At 34.2% G+C, this 9,330-nt stretch overlaps 1 non-coding gene across 1 annotated transcript; it reads left to right on the forward strand.

The window, feature by feature from the left end:
• Positions 1–8,453: 8,453 nt before the first annotated feature.
• Positions 8,454–8,559, forward strand: LOC131645410 (small nucleolar RNA R71). The gene has a single exon (XR_009297034.1). It is a non-coding gene; the product is annotated as a small nucleolar RNA R71 (small nucleolar RNA).
• The last annotated feature ends 771 nt before the right edge of the window (positions 8,560–9,330 follow it).

Consider the following 9,330-nt stretch of genomic DNA (forward strand, 5'->3'; position numbering starts at 1 on the left):
ATGGAGTGTGTTTGGATGGTTGGTTTGCAAAGAAATTGCAACAGGGAAGAGGTTCGAAGTTATGGACTTCAAAGCTCAAAAATGGAGAAATTTGGCTAATTCTGATTTGAAGAGTTTTATAAGAGTTTGAGGGGGATTTTTGGTGTATTTTGAAGCTTAGAAATGATCTTTTTTTATAGGGAAAAATTAGGTTTTGAGTCTGATCAGATTGAGTCTTAAGGCTTGATGACTTGTTTTTGAAGCAAAGTGGTAAACATTGTTCCAATGGATAGTACAAGCATGCTTGGAGTGGTTGATCACTTTAAACATGTTGTGTCTGAGCTTTTGGTTGAGTGTATGCAGAAGGAACAAGTTGGGAGCTCAAGGAGAGTGGACTTTGTGATTAAATTTTACTTTTCCAAAATGAAAGTCAAGCTTTTATGCCATAAATGAACAACTTCAATGGACAATGCTTGAAACACTTGAATCATAACTCAAAAGCTTGTGTAATCCTATGATTATGGATGGATTCTAGAGTAAAAAGGGTATGCAAACAAGGATTATGTAGATTTGGTTCAAAGTTTGTCGCTTGATTCTTCATGGAATGACTTGAAATTCAAGAATGGAACCCTAGCTTCAATCCTTCGAAACTCCTAGCTCACAAATGTTATGGAGGTGTTCTAGTACTTTTTGGAAAATCCTAAACATGCTCTACAACTTTCATGTTTGGTGTTTCTTCAAATTCATCTTGCATCTTAAGGTAAAATGCCCACAAAGTTGGAAGAAAACTAGCTTAAACATACTTTGAAATTTTTTTCCAAGTGTTTTGAAAAAATTAGCTAACTTCCAAGCTCCATAACTTAAAAACCATTCATCTTTTGAGAATTTGCACACATTGACAAAGTTGTAGATCTTGAATTTTTCTTCAAAATGAGTTTTGGAAAAAAAAATTGGCCAAGGGATGAGAAAGTTATAGCCCTTCAAAGTTGAGTAAAAAATATGTATTTCTTCATGAAAAAAAGTCAAAACCCTAATTGTTGACATTTTGATTCTTGATTGATTTTCTTGATTTTTCTTGATCAAATGACTTCAACAAAAATATATTCATGATTTTGATCTTCAAAAGTCCATGTGTGTGTGATAAAAGGTGTATCATCCCAGATAATCTGAAACCTCTCGCTAGAATATGGTTTCGGTTCATTCTTACAAACCTTCATCCCAGGGGAGAATGTCTCAATGTTTTATCCTCAAGGTATAAGTTTCTTTTCTTCTGCCTTCAAAAATGCATTCCAGTCAATTTGCCATCCATTATCTTCAATCATCTGAAAGAATCCATTTTGGCTTCCAGAAATTCTCAACAATCTTTCATCCCTTATGGACTTGTCCTATCCGCTTTATTTGAAGAATCTAAGGTTATCAGAACCGTTCAACGGGTAGAATTAACAAGTGGAAATGTTTTTCTTGATGAAAGTTGTGATGTCTTTGAAGTCTAGTTTGTGTCTTTGTATTTTTTTTTTGTTTTTCCTTGAAAGATATCTTTGGTTTAAGAATGCATGAATGCATGAAGGGATGCAATGCAAACATAGTAACAACATGGGGTTTAAAGGTTCAACTTCATGAGCATGGAGCCAGAGGTCTACCCATCCCAAAGGTATGTACTATGGTTATTTTTGTACTTGAAGAATAAGGTTCTAAAAATTTCCCAGACTCAAGCAGTTCAACTTGGATATTATAAATGTTGTAATTTACTTGCTTGTTTGGATAATATTCCAAAAGAACCTCATCTGAGTGTAGTATCGTGTAACAACCATTCTGGAATTGAATCCAAATACAGTTTCCACAATAATTCCTAATGGCCAAGATTGGTTAAAGGTGTTTCTAGGTCCCAAGCTTCTCTGGCTCTCAGGTTGAATGTAACAATGTTTTTTCAATTAACTTGGTCAACAAAGATTACTTTTAAAGAGGCCTCCATTGAGCGATGAATCTCAAATTTACTTTCTCGGGATTACCCCCTTGAGATCAGAATGACTTTACCATCTATTATCATAAGTTCACTCAAATCCGTGTTAGGATTTATCTCACCACAAGGGGGAATTAAGCCCTTTCCCAATACAACCGACAAAAAGTAACAAGTTTTCACATAGGCAGTTTATAATGATAACAACAATAATAATAATAATAATAATAATAATAATAATAATATGATAAAAATAGGGTCAACCCTTCTTAGGAATAATGTGAATCCCCCGCAGAGTCGCCACTTTTCTGTAGCGGTGAAATTTGTGAGACTAGAGCCATTGATTGACTTAGCTCAGATATTTTAACAGAGTCGCCACCGCGCTTTATTATTTCCAAAGAAAATGGGAGAAACAGTGAAATAAAACTCACTGAAGTTTTTAAAATCAAAACTAATAAACTTATCAGAGATTTAGGTACGGGGGGTTTATTATGCAAGAGGAAGGTATTATCACCCCTCACATCTACGGTACTCCGTAGGACCTTTTTGAAATATGTATTATCATTGTTTATTGTTATAAAACTGTTTTTTTGTGTTTTTGTTTAAATAGAGTGGGAGAATGAGAAAAGAAAGTTTTAAAAGTGAGCTCGATAAGACATCACATCTTAGGTCTACATACCCCTTTAACAATAGGGAAGTTAGAGCTTTTGTAGTTCCCCTTAAAAGGAAAATAAAGAGCCAAGTGGCAAAATATTTTTGGGTGTTAAGCTTAATACTCAAAGAGTTTTTAAAATGTTAAGCTTTAACAATACTTAACAATTTTTAAAAGGAGACAGACTTTAACAAGACAAGGCTAGGGTTTAGTAAAAAAAGTTGGTTGAGCTTTAACAATACAAAACCAAGGGTTGATTTAAAAAGGTTGAGCTTTAACAATAAAAAACCATTTTCAAAACAAGTGAGGTGCAAAGCTTTAACAATACTAAGCATAAATTAAAAGAGTTTGGAAAATAGAGTGAGTACCTTGACAATTTTAATCAATATCAATCCCATTCATTTGGATTTTTAGGCAACATTTTAAGCCATCAATCATGGTGAATAGCTTAAGTGATGTGTGTGTGATAACATGTGTATTATGGATATAATTAAGTGTGAGTTCAACAATATCAAGGTATAAACTCAAAGATAAAAGTTGAATGAATAAAAGGATGACATACCTCAATATCATTTCATGTATGAATGAATATAATGTGATGATGGATAAATGTCTCATGCATGTGGTTAGTAGACAATGTATATATATACAAGTGTAAAACCATAAATCAAGTATAAATTTACAAGGATGTATATTAAAAAGTATATGTACAAGTATATGAGTAAGGAGAGATCAAAGCAACAAGTTGTATTAACATGGTATTGCTAAGGATCATAAGATCAAGGGATTAGGGTTTTAGGGTTTTTGTTTTGTACCTAAACCTAATTGATTAAAAAGGTTGATTAAATTAAAGGAACCCTAAGTGGATGCACTAAATGAACATATTATCATCAAGGTTGATTTTTAACCTAGCCTTTAATTGATTCACACAAAAGTATGTACAAGTTTATTTGGTAAAAATATTAAAAGACATTGATTTTTAAAAGCATAAAAGGGCTTGTTTTTGATTTAATTTTTAAATGGTTAAACAATAAATATTTTTGGATTTTTAAATTAGATTCATAAAATATGTCACATAAAGAAAGGATGTACAAATTTTCAAATTAAAATGATTAATTTTACTATTTTTAAGAATTTATCAAAGTTATTAAGAAAAATTAAAAGGAACAAGTGATAAAAAATTAGTTTGGCCATAGGGAGCTTTGAACCCATGCCATTGTTTTCACTAACTTAAAACTTAGACAATGGGCCAAAGCTCATCAACTGTTATCAAAACGCACGCAATAATATATAATAGAAAACACATTCTAAGTTCAGTTTGAACTTCATCTTCAACCTTGAGACACAAAGATCTGGATTTTTGAACTTGATCAATACTTAAACCATTTTTGAAAGTGTGAACATGGAACTTATTTAATTTTTCAAGATGAATTCAACCATGTATCTTTGATAAATTTATTCAAACTGTAGCTCATGAATTTCTCAAGAAACTACATGAACCCTAATTTTTCAAAATGAAATTAAAAGGTATGTACAATAAATAAATGGTTATGGATTGAGGGCTTTTATTCCTCACACGATGTTGAACAAACTGGTATTGAGATATATCAAAATAGGTACAAGAATTAAAAAGTCAAAGTTTGAAAATTACCTCTTGAAGTTGGAAATCAAAACTTGCTTTAGACAACTTCCAGAAGTGGTTTAATATTTGGATAGCTTCCTTAGGCCTCAAGGAGGCTAACTGAATGCTCACAACCTTTTAAAATGGTCTGAATCCTCCTGCCCGAGTTCAACTACCAATGCTTCAAGTAGCAATGGTGGATGTTGATGGAGGTGATACAGATTCTATGTTATAGTTTGGATAACTTCTATAGTTGATATGTGAGGTGTTTGGATGCTTAGCTTGACTCAAAGTAGCCTGTATTGCTCTACTTGAATCTAAGTGTGAAGCTTTGAAGTAAAAATGGAGGGTAGTTATTTTGTGGTTACAGGCTCAATGTAAGTGTTGCTACAGCTTTTATGAGGCGTATGGAAGGTGTTTGGATGTTTGTTTGACATAGAAATTTCCTAGAGCTTAAAATGCACAAGTTTGTACAAGTGACAATTTTGAAGCTTTTGGATGAGGGAGTGACTTTGAGATTTTCTGTGTGTTTCAATTCAGAAGCTTTGGCCTCTATTTATAGGCAATAAATGTGGTGTGTGGAGGGAAAAATCAAACCATTTGGCTGTGTAAATTTCAAATTGTGTAATTTTGCTTCTTTGTGAAGAAACCTTGATTTCCATGGTTTCAATGTCTTTTCCATGCTTTAATCAGAACTTAGGGAAGCTCCTCTGCTTCTTAGGAGGTTTCTTGTTGATTTTGCTTCACTTTTGGTGCAGAAAAAACAATGTAGTGGCTCAAGGAGTGGACTTTGGGCATAAGGCTCGCTTTTCAAGAATGGAAGTATAACCTTTAGTTTTGAAATGGAATGAACACTTAGATAATGCTATAACCACTTATTTTATAGCTTAAAAGCAGGTGTACTTATCTGATTATGGTGGTTTAAACAATTATAGGATCTGTAACACAAAGATCTTGCAGATTTGAATGAGTTTGCATATTGATTCTTCATGTTCATGGCTCATAATTTCAAGTTTGGACCTCTAACTTCAAGCCTTCAAAACTCCTAGCTCACAAATGATATGGAGGTGTTCTATTACTCTTTAGAAAGCCCTAATCATGCTCTATAACTTCCATGTTTGGTGTTTCCTCAAATTCAACTTGCATATTGGTGTAAAGTGCCCACAAAGTTGGATGAAAATTAGGTTAAAACACCTTTGAAATTTTCCTAAGTGTTTGGATGAAACTTTAGGAGCCAATATCTTTCAAATGGTTGATTTTTGGGAAAAATTTGTCAAAACCAAAGTTGTATTTTGGATTGAGATCTACAACTTTCATGTTGGAAGTTTTTTCGAATTCATCTTGGATCTTGTTGTAACTTGTGCATGAAGTTTGAACCTTTTAAGCATAAAACACTTAAAATTTTTCCAAGTGTTTAAAATCTTCCAACTTTGACATTTGTTGATTTTTGACTTTTGATTGATTTTCTTGATTTTTATTGATTAAATGACTTCAATAATCATATATTCATGATTTTAATCTTCAAAAGCCAATGGTTGACCAAATTCCTCAAAAGTCAAAGATGATCTTGAACAATTGACTTTTTCCAAATGAATTGCATTCTTGTAAGTATTAGTTGAATCAAGCTTTTCCAATAAAATTAATGATGTGAGTGGATTATAATGAGGCATTGGAGATCCTTGAATCATGATTTGAGCTATGGAGTCATATTCTGATTAAAAGTCAACTCCCCAGATGAATTAGGTCAAAACCCCTAATTTGTGCACCAGATAAAATTGAAAGTTGTTGACTTTGAACTGAGCCACACTTAGGCTTCAATTTTGATGAGGGGAATCACTTGATCACATGAGAATTCTTGAGCCACCTTGTGAGTCACAAAACGCTAATTTACCTGAGTCTCCTGATTAGCCACCTACTTTAAGAAACAAGCAAACAACAAACACAAATTTTTTGTATATTTTGGTTAGCAAATGATGTATGAATAATGATAATGATGATGATGATGATCACACTTTTCTCAAGATGAGGTGGGATCTCAGAGTAAAAAATTGGGGTACAACACTTTCATATAGCTCAACCACATTTTGGGGAATGGATGCTCATGCTTCTGAGTTGACTTGTTAGGGAAACCATGTTGATTTCCATGGCTCTGCCTCTGCCATGGTCTCGTTGGAGAGATTAATATATTTTATTTTCTCCTTCGAGATCGGCATCGATTGTGACCGGTCCTCTAAAGACTGTGGTACTTGATTTTAAGATGTAATACGAGGCTACAATGTCCAGGGGCCGCAAAAGGTCTTCTCATAATGAAATTGTTGACACTTATACAAGGGACAATGAGGAATTGCAAACTGATTGTTTGGACGTCCTTCTAGATACCTAATGATATCGTTATCTCAATGTATCCCATGAACGAGTGGTCATCCCACTAAATTCCCCATAAGTTTGAGCCTTCATACGACCCTAAGATTCCTTTTTTTAGGCCCATCTTTTCAGATAACTCTGAATACATGATATCATAAGATCTTGTGTCGTGAATCAGAATTCGAGAGACATCAAACGGACCTATTATATCTGTAATCCCCAAGGGGAAGATTTTGTTAGGAACTCCTCCTACCTTCTCTGAATCCTAGAGCCTTAACATAAGCTAGTGTGGGGGTATTTACTAATGTACCTTTATCCTTTTTATGGACGGCCAACATCTTGACGATCTTTCTCCTTAAGGTTCCCTCGGAGGGAAGATTCACTCGAGGAGATCCTCTAGTGATGGAGGCAATATATGGGTGTTTCCTTTTGTTGGCCTCCTTACCTTCAGCATTGCTTCCAACATTTACATTCTTCGAGGGATATTTACCTTTAGGCAGCTCTTCCCTTTCTCTTTTGCCACCTTTCACGTACTCATCCAGTAGGCCTTTCTTGATCAACCATTCAATGACATCCTTAACTTGAACGCATTCATCGGTGTTGTGACTGTGTCTATTGTGGCATCAATATTATTTTGACTTGTTAATCTGGGACGACTTTATGACAGGAAAAAGGTATAGTTTCTCCTTTTCAGAATTCTATGTTGGTATAGTCTTGGCAGATCTTCACCTGAGAGGCATTCAAAGGAGTGTACTAAAGTGTACTTATCATACGGTCAATGCACTCCCCGCTCTAATTCATCCCTTTGTTAGTGGGATTTCTTCCGAGTTGGGCGTCTAGAGTTAGTCTCGGTGGAAACGAGATTTTCGAATCGTGTGTTCTATTTTCCGTCCAGGTTCATGTAATACTAAGCCATGCTCAATATTTCTTGAGTGGTTCATACCTTTTCCCTTCCTATCTTCAACCTGAAGGGATGATCCCTTAAAGGCCATTTTCGAAGATCCAACACTTATGGCCTTCTTCGGCTCCTTCGACTTCAACCACAATTTGCGTAACTCGGTCGAGATAAGACTGCAAGCTTTTCTTCTTCCCCTGAACAATCCCACTTAAAGCGGCTACAATCACTGACTGCCTTTTCTGGTCGATGAAGTGAGTAGAGAACCATTTGCAAAAATTCTCCCATGATTCAATGCTCTCGTCCAACAGACCATTCAACCATAGCCCGACATGTCCGATTAGAGTTAATGTGAATAACTCGCATTTAGAGGCTTTGTCAGTACTAAAGTAATTTAATCAGCCGTTGATGAGCTAGGCATACTCATCTAGATATCCTTTTTCATTATACTCGCCAAACTTAGGAGGCTACTCCAAGGATTTTGGTATTTTGTTATGCAATATCCGGGAACATAAAGGATGTTTCCGTTGATTTTTAGCCCACTAATTTTTTGCCAGATCCGGGGGAAGAGTGTGACTGCCTCGAATGTTGCTAATATAGATAAGATTATCTTGGATGGTTCCTCCAACCAAAAATCACTTGGAAATTAGCACCAATATGTCTTATGACTCCACAAATTTCACACAACTGAGTGTTAGGAGTGACAAACTTTACACCTAGTTTATCAAATTTCTAAAATAGGGCATCAAATTTAACATTTAGGTGGTCTATGGCATCTAGTTCATATTTTCCCAGTTTTGAGGTGGTCGCTTAGTGGAGTTATGTCGTTTACCCATTAATAATTGTTTTGCACCATATCCTCTATAAGGGCATAAGCTTTTTCTTCATTTTCATTCATGAGTTTTCGAACTACAGCAATATTTGTCTCATTCTTGTCGAGTACAAAAGACCATTGTAAAACTTGCGTACAATCATCCACTTCTGTAGCCCATGAAGATGGCATAACCTTAACATTTTCTTAAATCTCCCCCACACTTCGTAAAGGGATTCTCTATCTTTCTGAGTAAAACTTATAATTTGGTTTCTCCGTTGGGCAGTTTTACTCAGTGGTAAATATCTAGCTAGGAAAGCAATTTTTAACTAGGGAATATAGACATGCTCTACACTATCCCTTAGTGAAAAAGGGAAGAAATTTAATTGGATGACATTGCTGCTCATTCTGTTTAGTTCCAAAATGTTGAAATATTCTATATAAATAGATAAATAGATAGATGCAGGTTTGGGTAATTTGTTGGAAAACCAAAAAGCAGATTTTGTATTTTATTTAACCTCAAAATTATATACATCAACCATAGAACGCACAATACTAGAATGAAGTTTTGTATTGTTTGGTGATGCAAAGTCCTTCAACGTGTTATTGTCAACCGTCAATAATTATTGTTGTTTGTGTCTCCTATGCAAATCTTTCAATCTCCAAAATTAGTTGAACGAGATCCCCAAGAATATAGACTCTTCACATTCAAAAAAAAATGAGAAAATTTGATAGAAAATAAATATAAAAAAAAAATAATGTTTTAGGCTAATATTTAAAAAGGAAAAATTAATATCAATATATTCCCCGACAACGACGCCAAAACTTGATATCGCTACAAATGCATAAGTATATCAACGTAGTAAGGCTATCGTTCCTCTATGACTAATATGATTATAGATTTTTAATTTCTATTTTGATTATCTAAAATGAAATTTTATTTGATTGATTGTTTAGGTATTTTTAAGATTATAATTTAAATAAAGACTAGTCTTAGAATTATGATACAAACCCGATATATCGTGTTTTCTACTCAGTTCTGAAGATTATA

This window comes from Vicia villosa, linkage group LG1 (genome assembly GCF_029867415.1).
Source record: "Vicia villosa cultivar HV-30 ecotype Madison, WI linkage group LG1, Vvil1.0, whole genome shotgun sequence".
NCBI classification, from domain to species: Eukaryota; Viridiplantae; Streptophyta; class Magnoliopsida; order Fabales; family Fabaceae; genus Vicia; species Vicia villosa.